The following is a 19,158-nucleotide window of genomic DNA, read 5'->3' on the forward strand; positions in this document are numbered from 1 at the left end:
GTGGACACATCACAGCCGCCAGACTTACCCCAGTGACGATCATGTCACAAACAGCAACATGACACCTGCAACAGAAAAAGTTGTCTTTGACAAGCCACCAGCCAAACCTGGTGCCACTCCACAGGTCCAAAGGCGCTATCCTGAAAGAATCAAAGCGCCACCCAAAAGACTGGATCTTTAGTGTAGTGAAGTTAGTTATGGATTGTTATTGTGGAAACATATTTATTTGAATATGGTTTGCTAAAGGGAAATTGAACATTTTGTGACATAGACCATTTGATGGTATGTTAAGCTAAAAGGGGAGGAAGTGTAATGTATGGATCTATTTCTTTTAGTGCAATGACCCTCCTTAGAACTGATTATTCACTGATAACTACGCATGCACATTGATCTCTCTCTCACTACAATGTGAATACACCAGTTAATGCCACCTCTGTGTGTGTGCCTTTATTTAATTGATATGTAGTTGTACAGACACAACAAAGAGCCCTTGAGAGTGAGTCCATAGTTTGTGAGAGTTCAGCTATAGGGCAAGTGTAATTGAGTGGTTATCCCCTCTGGTTCAAGGGCCCGATGGTTGAGGGGTAGTAACCGTTCCTGCACCTGGTGGGATGAGTCCTGAGGCTCCTGTACCTTCTTCCTGCTGGCAGGCGCAAGAGAAGAGTGGGATCTGCATGCTGGGGGTCTCTGATGTTGGATGCTGCTTTCCTGCGACATCACTCCATGCAGATGGGCTCAATGGTGGGGAGGGCTTGACCTGTGATGGGCTGGGCCGTATCCACTGCTTTTTGCAGTATTTTCCATTTTCCACAAAAAACAATTCTGAGGAAGCAAAACTTTTTAAAAAAACTCTTTTTTCTCACTAGAAAGAAAATGAACATAATTTTCAAAAACTGCAGACAGACCATTTCCACTCAATTCCGCCCTTCCCACTCGGATGGATGAACATCACAGACACATCTTCAAGTGTGTGAATTGAATAATTGATTCAGAAGTAGTTGGTTGCCATGCACAGAAGCGAATAAACCATGCGATATGCACTTTGAATGTGGCTAGGCATGCCGTCTCAAGCCAGCATTTCAAAGATCTGTTCTAGACGTCTTTAGTTACAGTCAAGGCACGGAATTTAATTGTAGCTGAACTGGCTGTGGTTTCAAAATGCTGGGCATCATGCCAAACTTAAGTGAAAAAAAGCTTCATTTCAGTCACATTGCTGTTTGAACAGCATCCAAGAAACCAGTTACATAACGAAGGCTACCTAACCGAGTCTGACACACTGGTATCTATTGTTGTTCCTCCATCACTTCTCATCTCTGTGTTGCCACTGTCCGAGATTGTGACATCAAGTCCCACATCAGAGCTCTGGACATCCAAAACTCCCAAGTCGCAGTTCTCTTGCAGACTGCATCTGATTTTCCTCCAGGATTTCCCTGTATTTTGCTGCATTCATTTTACCCTCTACTTCCACAAGCCTTCCAGGGGCTGCTGCAGTGAAGCATCCCTACAGCACGATGCAGCCACCTCCATGATTCACGGTAGGGATGGTGTGCTTTTGATGTGCGGTATTTGGCTTACGCCAAACGTAGAGTTTAGTCTGATGGTTCAAAATTAAAAAGTTCAAACTTTGTTTCATCAGACCATAGAATTTTCTTCCAGCTGACTTCAGTCCTCCACATGACTCTAGCCAAAGTTTCATACAAGTTTCCCCCACCCCCACCCCCAGGAGTGGCTTTCTCCTTACCACTCTCCCATAAAGCTGTGACTGGTTAAACACCTGGGCAACAGTTGCTGTACGTGCGGTCTCCCCCATCTCGGCCTCTTAAGCTTGTAACTCCTCCGGCATGCTACAGGTCTCTTGGTGGCCCTCCCTCCCTCAGCTCCTTCTTGCACGGTCACTCCGTTTTTGAGGACAACCTGTTCTAGGCAGATTTACAACTGTGCCATATTCTTTCCATTTCTTGACGATTGACTTAACTGTACTCCAAGGGATATTCAGTGACTTGGAAATGTTCTTGTTTCCATCTCCTGACTTGTGCTTTTCAATAACCATTTCAGGGGGTTGCTTGGCATAGTCTTTTGTCTACATGGTGTAGTTTTAGCCAGGATTTAACTCACCAGTAGTTGACCTTCCAGATACAATGCATTTTCACTACAATCGATTGAAACAACTTGATTGCACACAGGTGATCTCCATTTAACTAATTATGTGGCTTTTAAAACCAATTGGCTGCATCAGGGATGATCTGGCATGTCATATTAAAGGGGGTGAATACTTATGCAATCAATTATTTTGTGTTTTATATTTCTAATTAATTTAGATTATTTTGCAGAGACCTGGTTTCACTTTGACACCAAAGAGGCTTTTTCAGCTGATCAGAGTCAAAAAAATCAAATTAAGTCCACAGTGATTCCACAATGTGATCCACAGTGAACAATAAAACATGAAAACTTCTGGGGCGGGGGGGTGAATACTTTTTATAGCACTGTACATTCAATTTCCACCCCAGATAAGCTCTAGTTTTCTTTGATTTAAAAAAAAGTTAAGTAATACCATTAGGGTTAGGGTTAACACGAGGAAATCTGCAGATGCTGGAAATTCAAACAAAAACACACAAAAAATGCTGGTGGAATGCAGCAGGCCAGGCAGCATCTATAGGGAGAAGCACTGTCGACGTTTCAGGCCGAGACCCTTCGTCAGGACTAACCAAAAGGAAAGATACCTGATGAAGGTCTCGGCCCGAAACGTCGACAGTGCTTCTCCCTATAGATGCTGCCAAGCCTGCTGTGTTCCACCAGCATCTTGTGAGGGTTAGGGTTAGTAATGCCATTGTCTTTGGCAGAAAAGGAACTTTGATGTTTCAGGTTGAAACCCTCCATCAGGACCCCTGTAGTACTGATGCAGAGCTGCAGAGGGCTGCAAACTCAGCCAGCTCCATCATCATCACTAGTCTCCCCAGCATCGAAATGGCAGTATCCATCATTAGGGACTCCTATCACCCAGGAATGTCCTCTTCTCATTGCTACTATCAAAGAGGTACAGACACATACTCAAGGTTTTAGGGACAGCTTCTTCCCCTCTGCTGTCAGATTTCTAAATGGCAATGAATCAATCCATGAACACTACCTCACTATTTTTGCCTTCAGTTTACACTATGTATTTAAGTTAATTTTTAAACTATAGTTCTTATTGTAACTTATAATTTTTTATGTATTGTGGTCTTACTGTATTGCACTGTACTGCTAACACAAAAACAACAAATTACACAACATATGTAAGTGAAACTAAACCTGATTCTGATCTGAAATGTTGACAATCCCTTTCCTCCCACAGATGCTGCTTGACCTGCTGAGTTCTTCCAGTGGATTGTTTGTTGTTCCAGGTTCTGGAATCTACAGTCTCCATGGCTACATTTTCTTTTCATTGTTCTGAACTCGTTCCTTCAGCAATCATCCCATACAGTTCTCTAGCTGGTATCTCGGTGAATTAAATTGTTTTAGAGTAAAAAACAGAAATTGCTGTTCACACTCGGCAGATCAGGCTGCATGTGTGGAAAGCAGATTTATTGCTTCAAGTGAAAAATCTTCCAAGAGACTTCAGCTGAAACATTAACTCAGGGAATTGAGAGCTATGACAACTGACACTGTAAAGGAGATCAGACCTAGCCAGAGCAGCCATGATCATACAAGCACAGGCTTGAAGGGCTGAGTGGCCTACATCTGCTTCTACTTTCTTATATTCTTTGTTTCTCTTTTCATAAATGCTGCTTGGCCTGCTGAATATTTCTGGTATGTTCTTTTTTTAATTTCAGATTTCCAGCAAGTGGTGTTTTCAACACGCATAGATGTTTCAGAGCTCCGATGTCTCGCCTGATGCTTTGCTGAGTCCTCCCTCAGCCCCACCTTCACTGCATCGGGGACAGGTGGCTTTTCACCACGGTGCCTTTCTCTCCACTCAGCCCTTCCACTGCTCACACTGCCCGTCGTCTCAAGACGATGCCAGATTAATGCTCTCCATACAATCCTGCACCTTCTCCCCACTGGAAAACTGCACCTATCCAGAATCCTGCTGCCAGTATCCCAACCTGCACCAAGCTTTGCTCTACTATCACCATTGTGCTTCTATGCTTAATCTGTCTTAAAAATTCCCTCCCTTCTTCAGCTGTATACTGTGTCATTGTCTCATCAAGGACTCTTTGATAATACCTTGCTGGGCCATTAACTCTATCACATAAAAGTAGGTGCAGAGGAATGTCACGGCCTTCCGAGCTCCCCTTCAATATAGAACATTACAGGCCCTTCAGCCCACATTGCTATGCCAACCTTTTAACCTACTCTAAAATCAATCTAACCCTTCTCTTGTAGATAGCCTTTGATTTTTCTGTCAGCCACAGACCTATCTAAGAGTTCCTTAAATGCCTCTAATGTATCTGCCCCTACCACCACCCCTGGCAGGGTGTGCCACACACCCGCCACTTTCTGTGTAAAGAACTAACTCCTGATATCCTCCCTATACTTTCCTCCACTCGCCTTAAAATTATGCCCCCCCCCCCCAAGTATTGGCTATTTCTGTGCAGGGAAATAGTCTCTTGCTATCCACTCGATATATGCCTCTTTATCATCCAGTACATCTCTTTCAAGTCACCTCTCATTCTCCGTCACTCCAATGAGAAAAGCCCCTTCGCACTCAACCCATCGTAATGGAGTGCGTGGAATGGGCTGCTGGCAGATGCGGAAACGATAGGGTCTTTTAACTTACCCCTGGATGGCTACCTGCAGCTTAGAGGGCTATGGGTAAAGTTTAGGTAGTTCTAAGGTAGGGACATGTTCAGCCCAGTTTTATGTACATATTGTGTACGGTATTGTGCTGTATGTTTTCTATGTTTCTATAAGACATGCTTTCTGATCCAGGCAGCATCCTGGTAAATCTCCTCTGCACCCTCTCTAAAGCTTCCACATCCTTCCTATAATGAGTTGAACACAATATTCCAAGTGTGGTCTATCCAGGGCTTTATGGAACTGCAACATTACCTGTGACTCTTAAACTTAATCTTCTACTAATGAGAGCCAACACTCCACACACATTCTTAACCACCCTATCAACTTGCACGGCAACTTTGGGGGACCTATGAAGGTGGACCCCAACTTCCCTCTGTTCTGTTGCATACCCAGGATCCTGCCATTAACCCTCTATTGTATTCCAGCTTTTAAACTCGTTCTGTTACTTCACTGCTGACTCAAACCCCTGGAATTACCCATTTCCTCAGTAGTGGTTCAAAGTTGCACTTCAGGAAAGACAGTTTGTTTTAAACTTCAAGTATGATGATCCATAATAATCAAACCATTGAACTAATTTAACAGTTCTTATTCCCCGCTAATTCTAACTTCACCTTTGATTTGCATTGAATTCACTTGAATATTTACAGTCCAATATTTCCACTACAATTTAATTAACTGACATCGAAAATATTCCAAGAGTCCCATTGGTGCCAAGACATTACAGTTAACGTTTCCCTGTCTTTCCAAATATCAATTCCCTGACAGACCTGGTGCTGGTCAGTTGGTGATTCTCACTAAAGTCCTATAACTAACGACCTAGGTACACAGAGATGGTTAATGACCAGGAAGCAGAAACCCTCGAAGGAATATGAAATGTTAGAACATACGCCCGGCAACGTCTTGTAACCATCCCGATGGAGACTAACCTCAAGTGCTTTTAGCAACCATCCCACATATTCGAATTTTGCAAAATATTTACAAGGTCGCAGTTCCCCGACGCAGATTAGAATGCAATAACAAAATGCTGGAGGAACTCAGCAGGCCGGGCAGCATCTCTGGAAAAAGACCCTCCATCCGACCCTTTATGTGTTGCTTGGATTTCCAACAACTGCGGATTTGCTCATGCCTGTGATTAGAATGCAAGGAATTGCTTTTGCGTAAACTTAAACCAATCCTTTCCTATTCCCAACTCTAGGCAGGTTTTTTTTAAACCATACAAGCTGTTCGTAAAATCCAGGGACTCAGCATTCTGTGAATCGGTTCAGAGTCACGAATTGGACCAAGTATTTCAGTGGAAAGGTCTGGACCGTGTTGGGGTTTGAGGCGCCGACTTGCAGTGGTGAACCTTTACAAATTGTTTTCAACAACTCGCTGACTTTAGAATGAAGTTCATTAAGTGTAAAGCGCAAACCGAAGAGGGCGAATTAAAAACAATCCTATACCCCACGAAGACGGTCGGCTTTTGATGTGGTTCTCATCTGCCCCGGTACAGAAAAGAGGCTTTTTTTTTGTACTATATTCACATTATATATTTTTTTGTCCGTATATGTGGACGTCTGACTGAATTAGCACTGGGAATTGACCAACACCATCAGAAATCCTAGCTTATTGGGGGCGATTTTCCTTTGCTCCTGCAGAATACTGCGGAACAGTCCCCGCCTGAAAGTCCAGAAATTGTTCCCGCGTTCTCTTGCATTGTTATTTGGAGTGAAAGTGAAGGGACGACCCTAGGGTTAGCAAGCAATGATGACAAGCCCCAGAAGCAGCAGAACGGAAAGATTCCTGCGTGTAATGATAACCCCACAAGTAAAGCAGAGAAACAGTTGGTCTTTTCCCTCTGATTTACCCGGGCGCCCAGCCGACTCTCATTTCTATAACAAATCCCCAGAGTGGAACTGTGTACAATGTCAGCAGCCGTAACAGTCCCGCTCTGCAGTCTCCACTCGCTTACCTTGATAGCTCTTTTGAAGGTTGTAAGGTAAACTGCGTAGATTTAAAGAAGGTTAATTCTTAAGGAGTAGTAAGTAACTGGAACTGCTCTGGGCACTTTGCAGACGCCTTTAGCTTCGGATTGTAGACACATTCAAAACTTGCACATTATCTCTTCTGATCTTTCTTTTAATCCTAGCCCTTTAAATGGCTCACTAGTAATCCGACCCTCGCGCCGCTTCTTGTACTCTCGGGTGAGGGTCGGCAGGGGCTTCTGCCGATGTTGCAAACATATCGCTGATAGACAGCGGTCTCAGCCAACACTGAGCTCAGGAAAATGCTGATCAGTCGCCAGCGAAGTGTCACTAGGGGGCAGCGTAGGGCAACATAACCCGAAAGCTACTGAAGCCAAATCTGATCCCAATCATTGGCTGAACCCTAAACCAGGTAAAAGATGATCACTCGCTGAGGACTGTAGGTACTGTGGGCGTCCAATCACCCCCAATAAGCTAGGATTTCTGATGGTGATTGTCTGTCAAAACAGTACTTATTACAGGAAAATCAAAATGCAAGAAAATTTTATGTTACATTGCAACTTCATGTAGCTTCTTTTGTTTTGTATTGCGTCTAACTGATATCTCTGGGTAGGAATAAATACACTTTCCATTGTGCCTTTGGTTTCTTTGTCAGAGTCCTCTTTCCAGATTGCCTGAGAGAATTCTGGGGAACTCCTAATGCACAGGAACATAAAACATGTTTTTACAAAACATTGCAGTGGAACGAGTAAGCTTTAAAATGAACCCAAGATAACTATTTACCTGTGATGCACAGCATGATTTTTTCTTTGTAAATGGAGAGAGATACGTTTGACTTTAAAAAAAAGACAGAAAAATGAACAAAATTCATGGGTTCATAAGCAATGAGTACTGGGTGATTATAAAATGAATGCAAACAAAACAAGCAGAAATGGCTGGCTACACTGGAGAGATAGACACATTTGATTGCACAACAAACAACTGGGTGATATAAAATGAATGAATTGAGTAGTATTTTGAAGCAAATTAAATAACCAATTCAAAACCAGTGCCAGTGTTGTTGAGTGCAATAGGGCAAAAAGCAGATAATTTGTTTAGAAGTTTCACTGTTCCAACCAAACCAGCTGAAATGAGCTTTACTGATATCATGAACATAATGCAGGAACATTTAGAACCAAAACCATTGTGGATTTCGGAATGCTTTAGGTTTCATAGGTTGAACCTAAAGGAAGGGGAGTCCATTTCAGTTTTGTGACTGCATTGAAGAGGTTGTCTGAGCATTGCCAGTTCAGTGTTGGGCTTAATGAAACACTGAGAACATTATTTAGTTTGTGGAACCTTACAAGAATGCAGTTAAAAACAACTCGTAATTGAAGCATAACTCACATTTAAAAGAGCAGTTGAAATTGCTGTATCAATGGAAACAGCAGTCAGAGATGCAATTGAGTTGCAGTCAGGAATAAAGTGAGCATGAACAAAATTACAACATCTAAACAAATTGTGTTACTGTTGTGGTCAGGGCTCACATACACCAGACCAATGCAGGTTTAAAGGTAAAATTTGCAGAAAATGCAACAACTAGGACAAATACAAAGAGTATGTTGGCCAGTCAAAAATAAATGGACTGCACAGGAAAGAGAAAAAGACAAGAAGTCAAGTCGTAGTTTCAAAAACTGCAGTAATCTGCATGTCTTTGATGAAAAATCTGATAATGTTGAGAGTGATACAGGACTGAGTTGCCTTAGGATTTACAATGTGAAAACTAACAACAGATAAGCAATATGGCTTACACCGGAAGTGAACAGCAAATTAATTAAAATGGAATTGGACAATGGTTCAGCTGTTTTGGTCATTCAAGTGAGTTTGAGTGGTGTTTCAGACACTGAACTGAAGCCTGCAGATATCGAATGAAGAATTTATACTGGGGAAAAAATAACTCCTGTGGGAATGACATGCATAACAGTGGAAGACAATAACCAACAAGCCACATTGGGCTTGCATGTGGTAAAAACAGGAAGACTAGCATTGTGGGGGCATGATTGGCTGAGACAACAAGAACTTGATTGGAAATCCATCCACCATTTGCATGCCACATCCCCTGCAATGGAGTCAATTGAAGGTAAATTAAGAAAGGAACAGGATGATCCATAGCAGTGTTCAAGGATGGCACTGGAAAACTCAAACACATCAAGGGTAAAATAGCATTAAATGAAAATGCCATGTCCAAGTTTTACAAAACCATCCAGTTCCTTGTACTATCCACAAATAAATAGTCTGTGAGCTAGACTGCATGGAGGCTGAAGGGATTTTTTCCGAGGTTGAGCGGAGCCCATGGGTAACGCCAGTGGTCCCTGTCAACAAGAAGAATGGGTCTGTCAGGATTTGTGGTGATTTTAAGGTCACCATCCACCTAGAACTGAAAGTAGACCAATACCTTCTGTCCAGGATAGAAGATACCTTTGCAAACCTTTCTGGAGGGAAACACTTAAGAAAAGTGGACTTATCTGAGGCCCACCCACAGATGGGGATAGAAGAAGAGTCCAATGTGCTTCTCACTATAAACACTCACAAAGGACTTCATTGCTAAAATAGGCCGAGTTTCGGAGTAGCGTCTGCACCTTCACCCTGGCAGAAAGTGATGGGCCAGGTGCTGCAAGGCTGCCCAGGCACTCAGTGTTATGGGAAGACATCATTGTTACCATTGAGGATGACAAGAAACATCTCTAAAATCTCAAGACAGTTTTAGAAAGGTTAGAAAACTATGGTCTCAGAGCACAATGCAGCAAGCGTGAATTCTTTAAACCAAGTATCACTTACCGTGGTCACACCATTGACACACAAGGATTACACAAATGTGCTGAGAAGATTCAAGCAGAAAGGGTAAGATGTGTCACAGTTGTGGCCCTTTTTAGGATTTTCAATTACTATTACAGGTTCATTCCAAATCCCCCACACCTTTATTGCAGGAAAGGGAAAACTTCCTAAGGTTGTAACAGGAGCTCCATCATTCGATCTCACTGTCTTGGAAATTCATTGTGTGGTGACAGTCTCCGACAGAAGAGCAAGTTAGTTGCATTTGAATGGGCAGCTGGGTGCAGCTGTCATCGGTGACGAACTCAGACAATTCGCACTTGTTTGTCAATCACACTTCATTTACTCGTGCACATGGACAACATTTCAGCCTCTGTCACTGACCTGATTTATAATTACAGCTCAAGATTGTCCATTTTTATACAGATATTGATCCAGTAGAAATTTTGTGCACTTCACAGTCCCATTACTTGCATATTTGAGTACCAATCATAATACACATTCCAGATGTTAATAACCAATATAATCCACACAGTAAAGACCAGTATTATTTAAGAATTAGTAAAATAACTTTAAATAGCTTTCCAAATAAGTAACTAAGTAACTGTCCAATAGCTAGTGTGCCTTACAGTCCTTCATTTGTGATCTTGTCTAGGTATGCCAGTGATCTCTGGTCCCAGGCTTGGACAAAGGGAAGTTATGTTCAGCTTGAGTGACTGTACAATGTCTACACCCAGTCTCTGTCAGCACATCATCTTAAATCTTGCCCTGCTGCAACTTCAATACAACAGTATAGTATAGTGCATGACATAAATAAATATATATACTGTGCAAAAGAGGTACAGTGAGGAATAGTTCATGAACCCCATTTGGAAATATGATGGCGGAGGGCAATAAACTGTTCCTAAAATGTTGGGTATGTATCTTTAGGCTCCTGTACCTCTTCCCTCATAGTATAAAGACCTGGAGTAGATGAAAGTGGGAAATTCTGGATGACAGGGTGGTGTGGAGGTGGGGAGGGAGAACAACCATTTATTGACCAAACTCTGAGGGCATGACTGTGAGTACTACTGGGTATTAAACGTTGGATAGAATCCTAGAGTCATAGATCACTGGAGCTCAGAAACAGGCCCATTGGCCCATCTAATCTATGCTGATCTGATGGGCTGAATCATTGTGGACAGTTCTGGTCACCCCATTACAGAAAGGACGTTGAGTCTTTGGAGAAGGTGCAGAAGAGGTTTACTAGAATGCTGCCCTGATTGGAGGGCATATGCTATAATGAGAGGTTGGACAAACTTGGGTTGTTTTCTCTGGAGCACAGAGACTGCGGGTGATCTGATAGAAGTCTGTAAGATTGTGAGAAGCACAGATAGAGTAGACAGACAATATCTTTTTCCAAGGGTTGAAGTGACTAATACCAGAAGGCATGCATTTAAGGTGAGAGGAGGAGATGGAGCGGCAGAGAATGTTGGTGCCTGGAATGCACTGCCTGGGGTGGTGGTAGAGGCAGAAACATTTTAAGAGACGTTTAGATTGGCACATGAATGTGAGAAAACTGGAGGGATATGGACCTTGTGTAGGCAGAAGAGATTAGTTACCCATTTTATTACGAATTTAATTGGTTTGGCACAACATTGTGGATGAAGTTCCTGTTCCTATGCTGTACTGTTCTATATTCTATGAACCAGTTTTCTGCCTAGTCCTGTTGACCTCCACTTGGACCATCGTTCTTCATACTCCTGCTATCCATGTATAATACTTAACCAAACTCCTCTGAAGTGTTGAAATCAAACTTGAATTCCCCACTCTCGATGGCAACTTGTTCCACATTTTCACCATCCTTTAAGTGAAGGAGCTCCCCCTCATGTTCCCCATAAACATTTCATCTTTTACCTTTAACTCATGACCTCTAGTTCTAGTCTCACCCAACTTCAGTGAAGAAAGCCTGCTTGCATTTACCCTAACTATGAGGAGGCCCTCTGTTGGGTGATGGGTCTTGAGTGACCATGGATATGGATAAAAGAAGAATAGAACTAACAGTTCAGTTTGACAGCCCTTCAGGAAACCCATGTCATCTTCAAGGGAAATTGAGCAGTGAGGGAGTCAGCTACTGTATTAGTGGGTTCTCTGGGCAAATCTGTGTGGGGGGTGATTCAACAGGGGAGAGACATGTTGTGGTGAGGATGGACTAGCTTTTTCAGTTTAGAAAGAAATATTTCAAGTAAAATGCACTTATTCCCAATTCCATAGAGTTTTACAATTTCCAACTACACAATTTACTCTCACCCAGCACCTTCAGGGCCCCTTGTTAGATGATGGTCTAAGCATGTCCCACCATGCTAACCATACTGCAATCCCAGTCCCCAATACTACATATGTTGAACCCTTCCTTTACCCTGTACCACAAAATATGTGACTATACCCACTATAAGCTGCAGATGGTAAAAATCCTGAGTAACACACATAAAATGCTGGAGGAAATCAGCAAGTCAGGCAGCATCTATGGAGAAGAATAAAGAGTTTATGTTTTGCACCAAGACCCAGACCTGATGAAGGGTCTCGCCCCAAAATATCGTATCTTTATTCCTCTCCTTAGGTGCTATCTGACTTGCTGAGATCCTCCAAGATATGTGACGAGGCTGTGTCCTCCAATGGTCACAGACCTGACTGGGAAGGCCTTTGTGTACCAAAGTATGCAGGCTGATACTATTGTGTATGGTAGTTCATGCCTTGTGTATAACGGAATACTGCAGGGAGGACCAATGCATCTGAGGTACTTTGACTCACTGTGCCTGGAGCAATTACTAGATTTACACAGCTTTATTTTCCCCTAAAGTGTCCATATAAAACACTTTGACTGTTGTTTTACTGCAGACAAATGCAATGATGAAATGCACAAAATCTCATTAGCAGTGAGATGATTAGCCAGCCTGTTTTGTGGTAGTTTGTGGGAGAGAAATATTACAAATGACAATAGTAAACTTCCTGTTAATGCTCCAAGCAACACACACAAAATGCTGCAAGTCAGGCAGCGTCTGTGGAAATGAATAAACAGACAACATTTTGGGCCGAGACCCTTTGTCAGGACTGGAAAGGAAGGGAGAAGAAGCCAGAATAAGAAGGTGGGGGAGAAGGGAAGGAGTTCAAGCTGGAATCCAGGTGGGTGGGGGAGGGGGGATGAAGTGAGAAGCTGGGAGGTGATAGGTGGAAAAGGTAAAGTGCTGACGAAGAAGGAGTCTGACAGGAGAGGAGAAGGGAAAAGGTTAGAGAGCAGTCAGAGTGGGGAAGTGAAGAAGAGAGGAGAGGGAGAGGGAAAATTACCAGAAGTTAGAGAGATCAGTGTCAACATCTCTGAAGATCTACCCTGGGCCCAAAATATTGTTACAATTACAAAGCAGGAGGCACAACAGCGGCTATATTTCATTAGGAGTTTGAGGAGATTTGGTATGTGGAAATTGTTCAAGATTCAGGATTGTTTATTGTCATTCATCAGTGACCGAGTGTAAAAACACAATAAAACAAATACAATCAATGTAAATACATAAGTTTAGCTTATATACATAGACTGATTGTATGTACATAAAGTGACATACAATATCTGTACAGAAGCTGACTGACAGGAAATGATATAGTAGTGGAGGTGGGAGTGTGGTTAATAGGTGCAGTTGCTGATCAGCCTGCTGGCTTGGGGGAGGTAACTGTTTCTGAGTCTGATGGTCCTGGCACGGACACTGTGTCACATCTTCTCTGATGGAGTATAAATAATAATCTAAAACAGGATTTTTAGAATTTAGAATTTATTTATATCTTACATCCATCCCACAACGTGAGGGAGTAAAAACCTTTGCACTATGACTCTGTCACAATGTACAGACATATGAATTTAAAAGTCTAATGGCTTGTAGAAAGAAGCCCTCCCACAGCCTGTTAGTCGTGGCTTTAGTGCTGCGGTACCATTGCCAGACGGAAGCAGCTGAAACGGTTTATGGTTGGGGTGACTGGTGTCCCTGATGATCTTCCAGGCCTTCCTTGCACACCTGCTGCTGTAAATATCCTCAACGGAGGGTAGTTCACATTCACAGATGCACTGCATTGTCCGTACCACACTCTGAAGTGCCCAACCATTGAGGTTGGTGCAGTTCCTTTACCCAGTGGTGATACAGCCAGTCAGGGTGCTCTCAATGGTGCCCCTGTAGAAGGTCTTGACGATTTGGGGGTTCATGCTGAACTTCTTCAGTCGCCTGAGGGTGAAGAGACGCTGTTGTGCTTGTTTTGCCACAAAGCCAGCGTGTACTGTCCAGGTGAGACCATCGGTGACGTATATACTGAGGAACTTGAAACTACTCACCCTCTCAACTGCAGACAAAAACTAAAGAACACAATAATAAAAACACAATAAATATAAATATTGTACATAAAATAGCTTATGTACATAGATTGATATTATTTACATATCTGCAACGTGATGCTAGGTACAGGAGCGTCTGACAGAGGTGTGCGAGGATGCATGCCAAGTTCTCTCCCTATGGTCCTTATTATTGTTTGCCCTCTACTTACTGCCCCATCACCATGTGATAACTCACTCACACAACTGCAAAGTATGGATTTATTACACTGGTAGAAGCCATACTATTGATTTCTGCTACTAAATCTCCAAACAAGCATTCATAAGTAATAGGAAGTCCAGCTCTGCTTATTCCAAGTTGCTAAGCAACAGAAAATGAGGATGAGGGACGCTGTTTATGGAACAGCAAGGATCTTTTAATTAATGGCTCTTCACTAATCTGTTTCAGGGTTTGTGCCGTTTTTCAGTGAGTGAAAAACATACTTGCTAGGGTGCAGCTTTAGCAACCAAATTTTTTTTAGTAAATTTGAAAAGCATTAAAATGAATTTCCTCCTGTAAAATCTGAACCTTTTTTTCATGACTGTAATTGAACCAGAGACACTCATTAGCACAATTTAACAAAGTTTAAAGTAGATTTATTATTACAGTATACGTTGCCATATACTACCTTGAAATTCATTTTCTTGCAGACATTCACAGTAGAACAAAGAAATACAATGGAATCAATGAAAAACTTACATGTAGAAATTGTGATAAGTTCAAGGTCAATTACCTTGTTCTTACCATGGGAACGATGCATTAGAATCCCATTTCTAAAAGATGAGTGTGGCTATAAATTATTGCACACTTTATAGACAGATGTAAATCTACGTTCATCATACCCGATTCTGTAGAAACATGATCTAAAACATTCTGCCATATTTTAACTGAACAGCAGTCAATTGCTTTAAGATCCTAAGTTGCTTGGTTATTAATCAGATAAAGACCTCTGCCTGAAGCAAGTATGGAGAGGTTCGTAAACAAGTGGGCTGCTTGCAACTTAAGTAGACCCTTGGAGATTGGTAGAACACATACTCCTTTCTAGAATCTAACAATGTCAAATGATGTTACAATGATTATGCAACACACACAAAATGCTGCAGGCCAGGCAGCATCTATGAAAAAGAGTAAACAGTTGACATTTTGGACTGAGACCCTTCATCAGGACTGGAAGGAAAGAGGAGGAGTCAGAATAAGAAGGTGGGGAGAGAGGAAGAAGAAGTACAATGATTATATTCTGTCTAAATGATTTCTGCAGTGTGAATACAATATGAACCGTATGTGGGCGTTTTGAGAATAAAATTGGTCCCAGGGAGAACTTCTCTATTTTCTGAAATGTTGCTTCAGGTGAGAGCAGATTGAGGCTCAGTTTATAATTTCATCTGAGAGATGAAAACATGTCCTTAAATATCAATACGCTCAAATGTAGATGAATTTCGGTAGATATTTCCCTTTTCCTGCCATGGTTTTTTTAATAAGTTGTTTATGGATACTGTATTTATCTTGTCCATATTTTCAAAGGGGATTATTTTCTGAAGTGACAAGCTCAGTGTAGCTTGAAATTCATCTTACCACAGTTTACACTGTTACTGCAGAGAGTTTCAATTTTTTTACAACGTAATCAGTCAATTAGCAATAGAAGTGCTTAAAGGTAAGAACAGAGTAGATTATTGGCAATCACAGGATATGAAAATTGCTTGGTCAATATTGTCATATGAAACCTAGGATTATGTTATTAGAGATCTGTGTTTATCTCAGCATTTTATTGTGATGTGAATATAGTCCTCTTATTATTACATGTGAATGTGCATCTGGAGAATCCAATATTAATTTCCCTTTATACATATTCTGGCACTGTATCAAGGCCCATACCAGATTTACATTTTTTCAGGAAGTATAATTATTCTGTACAGAGACTGCGGCATTTCCTCCTGTACTGACTGAGCACTAGCTCTGCGAGGAATTCAACAGCAAACTGGAAATAGGGCTTCACTGAATATTCTTCAAGATTCACAGCAGGGTATCTTTTCAGTAGGTTTTCCATCCCCCGGCAGCTGGCTTGGTGCACCAATTGCATTGTTGGTGGGGAAGTAGGCAAGAAGCAAACGGCAGGTAAGGGAGGAGAAGTAGGAGCATGACATGGCAGTTGTTTTAGGAAGATGGGAAAATTGATGAATTATGGGAATCAGATTGAGTTGAACATTTACAAGGCTAGTTCTTGGGAAGACTGTTCCAGGCCACACAGAGGCAAGCTTGTTCAGCCTGGAGAAACCACGTTGTTTCTTCTGTACCACAGGTCATGCTGTGAGTGCAACTACTTCATGGATCCTGCTCTTCTCACCTCTGTTTATGTGTCGGCATTCTGGATCTCTGGGAAATAGGCAGCAGAAAACAAACCGGAAAACATGAAAACATACATGCGCTTTAAAGGCAAATTAAAGAGCAAGTTGATCCTTGCAGTCCCAATCCACGGCCATCAGAACTGGAAATCAGTTAATTGGAGTGCAATTTGAAACTTAAACTATATTTTTTTCCACAGTGCATTTGTGGGGTTTAAAGTTATCCCTGTTGTTGTTTATAAATCCCAATTTCATTCCTATTGTGCTTCTTCTGCATTAGTTCAGCAAAGTTTTTCACAACAATGACCCTGTTGAAAATGAAACTTTAAGAAACTGCAATTACATACGTTCATTTTCCCAATGAATAACTATAAAATGTTAGTTAAATCTAATGTGTGTCAAAAGTACACTACGTGGTATACCGAGTCCTTGAAAGGTATACTTAACATTGCTTTCTCTTAAACGGAGAAAAGAAACACATAAACAATCTGCCTACATACATAAATTCATACTTTCAGTTAATGATTGAACATACAAAGTTGCAATAATTAGCTAATAATGAACAGAAATACGTATACATGGTTATATTGTGTTAATCACAATTTCCTCTTTGATTATTTCTTAAGGCTCTCTGTCATTGTGCCTCCTCTTTCACATCATCTTATCTCCTGACTTCTATTCTGCTTCCTGTGATTTCAGAGGGCTCCTCTTTCCTGCCCCCCCCCTTAAAATTAACACCCACGATGTACTCATTCTGAGTCACCCGAAGGACTCTCGGTCTATCTCAGACTCTTCAATCTATCTTGCCGCATTTCAGTTAGGCTGCATCAGGCTGACAGTAAACCTCCGGACTGCAGATGCAGGAATTTAGAGCAAACAGGTAAAGTTGGAGGAATTCAGTAGGTCAGGCAACATTTATGGAAAGAAATGTTTTGGGTTGCAGTCCTTCATCTCTAGTCCAGATTATGGTTGTCATTCCAAAATGTCAGCTCTCCATAGGTACTGTCTGACCTGCCGAATTCCTCCATCTTTTTATTAGTAAATTCATACCTATTGTGCTTGTCTCATAAGATCTCTCACATTGCATTGCAGTCCTCTCTTAATGGATCCAAATGGTTCTGCACTTGCTCCAGCCCATTCAACAATAGTGTTAGCAACAGAAGTATTGTAGACAAGAAGTTCTTCTCCATATTGTATGGTCCAAGCTCAGTTCAAAGTAACTCACTACACTGTTCTGTACAAAACCTTTTGCCTTTCACCTCATTTGTAGATTCTTGTAATGACGCAATCATTATCCCAAAATTTCACTGAACAGGCTCACTTATCTCCCCAAAAGATGATGGTGTTCTTTTAATTGCTTGCTACTAACTTTGGCAAATAGTGCAATTTACCATGATAATCGATAAAACAATTGAAAAATTAACTACCCTCAATCATTATCTGCTGCCTCCTATCACCTCGCCAATTTCAAGTCCAATTTGCCAGTTAGTCCTGGATCCATGTGCTCTTACCTTGTTGGAAAAGGAATCATCAAGTCATAGAAGGCCTTACATGCAGCCTACTCTCTTCAACACACTTACCTCTTCAAAACTCATCCAATTGCCTTCCTCTTTTTGTGTACAGCCATGATTATCAGTCTTGTTCTTCCCATGGATTTCAACTATATTATTTGCCCAGAAACATCTTCTGTCGTTTCATATACAACGCAGATGTTTGTCATCACTTGTAACTCCTAAGCTTATCGACCTATCTGGCTTATCCACAGCTTGTCATGATCACCTCTCTACATAGAAAACCCCACTCTCTAACTTTGGGCTGAATTGCCGACTCCCTCGAGCAGCAACATCCCAACCTTAGCATCGGTAATATTGGTATAGGCTCTTTGATTCAAACCAGCTACAAAATATCTTGCTTGAAGGCAGTTAACGAAAATCGCAATGACATATCAGGGATGCGGCACATTCAGTTTTTAAAGTATACTTATAATTAGTTGCACTTCAACATGCGATGGCATGGTAGTGTAATGGAGAGCACAACACTCTACAGCACCAGTGACCTGGGTTCAACTCCTGCTACTGCCAGTAAGGAATTAGTACATTTTCCCTTGACTGCATGGGTTTCTTCTGGGCACTCCGGTTTCCTCCAATATTCCAAAGATGTACTGGTTGGCAGATTAATAGGTCATTGTAAGTTGTTATGTGATTAGACTAGGATTAAATGGAGTGATTGCTGGGCAGTGGGGCTCAAAGGGTCAGAAGGGCCTACTCCATGTTGGTGTATGTAATAAAATAAATGCAGGTGTTATAATGGGAATATTAACAGTTAAGAATATAAGAGTTGGAAATGGTTCTGAAACCTCAAATAATAATTAACTAATGTAATGTGACATAAGGGATATGGTCCAGGTGCAGGTCAGTGGGACTAGGCAGAAAAATGGTTTGGCACAGCCAAGAAGGGCCAAAAGTCCTGTTTCTGTGCTGTAATGTTCTGTGGTTCTATAAGGAGTGCCCCTAGAGTTGGGTTAGAGCCACAAGGTAAGGATACAGCCAGGTAAGAAACCCCAGGTAAGATAACACCTGGAATATTGTATTCATTTCTGGTTGCCTCATTATATGAACAATGTGGAAGCTATAGAGAGGATGCCGAGGAGATTTACCAGGATGCTGACTAGAGTAGAGAGCATGTCTTATTGAAGAAAGGCTGAATGAGCAAGGGCTTTTCCCTTTGGTGAGGGAGGATGAGAGGTGGGTTGATAGAGACATACAAAATGATGAGGCATAGATTAAGTGGACAGCCAGAGAGATCTTTCCAAGACAGAACTGGCTAATACAAGGTGGCATTTTTAGGGTGATTAGAGGAAAGTATAGGGAGAGTGTCAAA

General features: G+C 41.7%; 1 protein-coding gene across 2 annotated transcripts in view; it reads right to left on the minus strand.

Moving 5' to 3' along the window:
* Positions 1-7,031, minus strand: part of LOC132391155 (transmembrane protein 272-like) — a 31,602-nt gene extending 24,571 nt beyond the window's left edge. For both annotated transcript variants that reach the window (XM_059963994.1, XM_059963995.1), the window contains exon 1: positions 6,728-7,031. The gene's annotated coding sequence lies outside the window, so the exon portion shown is untranslated. The remainder of the gene's footprint in view (positions 1-6,727) is intronic.
* Positions 7,032-19,158: the final 12,127 nt, after the last annotated feature.

This window comes from Hypanus sabinus, chromosome 3, assembly GCF_030144855.1.
Source record: "Hypanus sabinus isolate sHypSab1 chromosome 3, sHypSab1.hap1, whole genome shotgun sequence".
Lineage (NCBI taxonomy): Eukaryota > Metazoa > Chordata > Chondrichthyes > Myliobatiformes > Dasyatidae > Hypanus > Hypanus sabinus.